The 5,000-nt window shown below is 37.0% G+C and overlaps 1 long non-coding RNA gene across 1 annotated transcript in view; it reads right to left on the reverse strand.

Annotated features, from left to right (window-relative positions):
* Positions 1-5,000, reverse strand: part of LOC138010464 (uncharacterized) — a 7,024-nt gene that overhangs the window by 1,222 nt on the left and 802 nt on the right. Inside the window, exon 2 of the long non-coding RNA XR_011124475.1 lies at positions 3,938-4,018. This is a non-coding gene — a long non-coding RNA (uncharacterized lncRNA). The remainder of the gene's footprint in view (positions 1-3,937; positions 4,019-5,000) is intronic.

A 5,000-nucleotide genomic window follows, 5' to 3' on the forward strand; every position in this document is an offset into this window, starting at 1 on the left:
TTCCTCTGTCGATGATCAAATAAAAATGAAAAATTGACAAACTCTTCCCCACCGTGGGACGGACAGGTCGAGACCTCAACTAACAGGGCTGCGGTTGGGAGAAGTCACGCAACCCTTGGAGGGGAGGGGAGTTGAGTTATGGCGGCTACAAGGTTTCGCCTTTAATCTTTACTAGGAGTCATATTTTTATTTCCTCGCCACAAATGTGAAAGCTATGTGGTTCCCTGCATATTCAGACGTTTTCAACGACTTGGACCTCCACTAGGCTGCCTTTTTAAAGGCCAAAAATTCACATGCGCCAGGTACGTGATATTTGCATTTGCTCGAAGTAGTATTTGTATGAATCGAAATACATCAAGTAAAGGAACTTTTCCAGAATGAGACGACAACAAAAAGTTTGAAATCGCAGGAAAATTAACGCTACCGAGGCGAAATTATGGTTTGCAGTCAAGTTTGCCCCTTGAATAAGCTTATAAAAAAACACAACGATACAGGTAAATCAGCACTCTTTCTTTCCAAACTCGTGGGTTTTTATTTTTCATTTGTTCTCAAGAATACATTTTCATATGTATAAAGCTGTTCAAAGCACTGAATTCAAACAAACCATGGATCACACCCTCACAAGCTAAGCTGGTAAAATTATAATTGTGTCATATATATTTTCCTTTCATCCTATAGGAAAAACCTGAGCAGTACTCAATAATAAGGGATGTGATTTCACGGAGGATACAGTGAAACATGAGGTAAAGTCAAACAACTGGCTGAAATTTGCACCTATGAGCAATACTCATAAGTGAGGTCTCGGAATAACTGAATTGCATTTTGAAACAATGTTGGATTTCCATTTACTACATTTTTAAACACAGTGAGAAAATCAGGAAAATGTGAATGGAAGTGTTTCCTTCTTGCTGAACTTTCGCATCCGATCCATCACAAGACAATGGGTCTATACCAAATTCTGGCCAGGTTGTCAATTGCCCCCCCACTTCTTTCAAATAACTGAACAGCCACCGCTGTTGTTGGAACAACATCTGGTGTCACCTTAACTGTCTTGTCAATAGCTGCTTGCATATTGTTTGGATGTACTCTCTGTTCTATTATAATGCAGAGAGAATATGATAAATAGGATAAATTTGCATAACCTGTCTGTGAGACTTTTTACCCACCCATTTATTGTTGGACCGTCGCCATACACTTGGCACACGAAGAATGGCTTACTTGCCTTGCATGAGCCATTTATACTCAACTCATTTGCATAATAATAACATGCTTTGAAGTGTGGCTGCTGACATTAGCATTACAAAGGAATGCAAATTTATCCCATAATACTACATGCATCTTCAGAGAATTACAATTACACTTCAAGGTAAGTACCTCTTGTCTCATTTTTAAATTCTCTGTTTCACGGGTGAAGTAAAATCACTCTATAACCAGGTTCTTAAATTACTAGCTACAAGTATGTTCATATTCTCTCTGCATTATAATAGAACAGAGAGTACATCCAAACAATATGCAAGCAGCTATTGACAAGACAGTTAAGGTGACACCAGATGTTGTTCCAACAACAGCGGTGGCTGTTCAGTTATTTGAAGGAAGTGGGGGGCAATTGACAACCTGGCCAGAATTTGGTATAGACCCATTGTCTTGTGATGGATCGGATGCCAAAATTCAGCAAGAAGGAAACACTTCCATTCACATTTTCCTGATTTTCTCACTGTGTTTCAAAATGTAGTAAATGGAAATCCAACATTGTTTCAAAATGCAATTAAGTTATTCCGAGACCTCACTTATGAGTATTGCTCATAGGTGCAAATTTCAGCCAGTTGTTTGACTTTACCTCATGTTTCACTGTATCCTCCGTGAAATCACATCCCTTATTATTGAGTACTGCTCAGGTTTTTCCTATAGGATGAAAGGAAAATATATATGACACAATTATAATTTTACCAGCTTAGCTTGTGAGGGTGTGATCCATGGTTTGTTTGAATTCAGTGCTTTGAACAGCTTTATACATATGAAAATGTATTCTTGAGAACAAATGAAAAATAAAAACCCACGAGTTTGGAAAGAAAGAGTGCTGATTTACCTGTATCGTTGTGTTTTTTTATAAGCTTATTCAAGGGGCAAACTTGACTGCAAACCATAATTTCGCCTCGGTAGCGTTAATTTTCCTGCGATTTCAAACTTTTTGTTGTCGTCTCATTCTGGAAAAGTTCCTTTCCTTGATGTATTTCGATTCATACAAATACTACTTCGAGCAAATGCAAATATCACGTACCTGGCGCATGTGAATTTTTGGCCTTTAAAAAGGCAGCCTAGTGGAGGTCCAAGTCGTTGAAAACGTCTGAATATGCAGGGAACCACATAGCTTTCACATTTGTGGCGAGGAAATAAAAATATGACTCCTAGTAAAGATTAAAGGCGAAACCTTGTAGCCGCCATAACTCAACTCCCCTCCCCTCCAAGGGTTGCGTGACTTCTCCCAACCGCAGCCCTGTTAGTTGAGGTCTCGACTTGTCCGTCCCATGGTGCAGAAGAGTTTGTCAATTTTTCATTTTTATTTGATCACCGACAGAGGAAAATTGAAAATTGATCGGATATTTACTGCATAGATCATTTCCTCCATCTTGAAAGCCCCTTCCTTGAAAAATCAAAGAATTAGACCCCGATTGGAAAGGTTCTGAAAAAGAATGATTTCAAACCCATTGGCTGCTATTCTATTTTTCTCTCTTCCTTTGCAAACAAAAATTAAAGATGTGTATTGTCATTTTTAATTTTTATTCAATAAGAAACCATGATTTTCATGTTTGTGTTTGTTGGAATTTTATTCTCAACGTTCCTTGGTAAAAACAAATGAAACATTAAAAATACAAAATCCATTTTTTTCATTTTTCATTTTTCATGGAAATCAAATGGACGGAAGACCCACGGACCGCAGTGAACGTTGCATCTGGTGACACTCGTTGCGAAAATGTTGGGGAAGGAATCTGCGCTGCAAATAACCCAAGATGCCCCGCTTCAACAAGGGTAATTTATACTGTACGCAAAAGTGCAGAATATTTTGCTAGTACAAATCTATCATTTTCGTTTAGCGGCTCAGCTGTGAAGATTTCATTTAAAACTAATGCTGCTACTATCAGAAATTCAATTCTCATTTCAAGTGGATTTATACTGATGATGGTCAGCATAAAAAAAGCCCTAGATTGCTGGATCGAGGACAATATGATGTCATTCTTAATCAGTAAACCGCAAACCTTTTCCAAGGGTAAAGGGTGGGGTTTTCTACCTAACAGTTGTCATGTCGGGTAGTTAAATTGATTTTACAAATTCAGTGTATTAATTTCCTTAGTTTTCAAAGTCTTCACCAAAGGGAACCCGGCAAAGCAGGAACCAAATAAAATGTATTCTAATATTTGAGAGCAAATACTGCAGCCTTACAGGCATGAGAGAATTAGTAACGATTTTCTTCTTACAGACCCTATCGCAAGTGGAGTTTTGAGAAAATGAGTATTTAGCTCACCTAAAACCCATATAACATTACACATGTTTGCATTCATTTTACACTACTAGCTGACAATCTCCCCTCTTCAACTTTTCGTTCTACCAACAGGCCCTGAAGATAAAACCTATACAAAATTAACCCTTTTAATCCAAATTGCCCAGGGGGAAGATGAGTGTGCTAAACACAATAGTATATGCCTTCTAACTAGGACTCTAATTTTAGTAAAGGCTGCTAGGTGTTTTCTTGAAGTGCAGTATTTAATTCAATTGCACAACCTATGATTATCTTATTGCTAGTAGATGGAGGGAGAGGATTTAATGGGGAAAGCAAATTGTGTATCTCATTTCTTATGCTAGGTGTAAGTAGTTCTTTAGTTAATATAACACATGCATGTGTAAGTAACGAATGGGCCGGTACTGTAAGAATGGCTATTACCTCATGACATCTTTGTAGTTTTCTTGGCATGTGTAAAATAATGTTCTGCATTCCTGCTCAGATCTGTTTTTGTCGTTGCATCTTTGGGAATAAAAAGAGGTCTTAATTTCTCCTACAGAGAGTTGATACCATGCAGCCACATATTAAGGAGTTCTTTATTAATGCATAGTGATATGACATGTGCACATCTGTACTTCATGAAGAGACAAATGCACTAATCTAATTAGGGTGCACACTGCTGCCAATAACTGATGACTGCAGACATGTACTCTATTGTTTGCAAAAAATGTGGGTGTTTTAATTAAGAAATAGCCTTGCATTCTTAGATGCAGATGCTCCTCAAGCAATGGCAGTAGTGTTGTGATTGAATCTCTGCTGTTTTTTTCTTCAAAGTTTCAATGTACCCCTGCCTGAAACATAATTGGCTAACCTAAAAACACAATTATTTTCAACCATGTTTTAAAAAAATAGTAAAATTATTTTTTATCTTACTTCTTATGATGTATCCTTGTTTGCCTTTGTCCATGGTACTGAATATTTCCAATATTTCTGTATTTACTACCTAATTTGTACTATTGAGGGGTTATTGGCTTTATGAATTGCAAATTAAAGTTAAAGGTAAAATGTCTGTCATTAATTCATTGTTATATATCAGACATGCATTCTGCATGTACATTCACTTGAAATGTCGAAATCAGTATTTTTTCATGGGGATTAGATTAGACATTGATAGGGTCACACTTATTTTTCCTTAATCAAACACTTAAAACTTATGTCCCCATTAATTAATTTAATTAACCTTTTGACACTCAAACCGGTCAGACTTAGTATTTTACTCTGTCTAATGCCAGACGATTTTACTCGTCAATGGGGAACCCCCGGGAGTCAATGGGTTAATCTGAGCTACTTTGATTTTTTAGCTAATAATCAAACAGAACGTTTTTTGATACTGAAATACCCAAGATTCCTAGATTATCTTCACCACCACTTGGTGAACAACATTCTAGTACAGATGATAAAGTGAGTTCCCTCAAACATTTTGATTTAACTTCTTCATATTAAC

The sequence above is a fragment of the Montipora foliosa genome, chromosome 7 (assembly GCF_036669935.1).
Source record: "Montipora foliosa isolate CH-2021 chromosome 7, ASM3666993v2, whole genome shotgun sequence".
NCBI lineage: Eukaryota > Metazoa > Cnidaria > Anthozoa > Scleractinia > Acroporidae > Montipora > Montipora foliosa.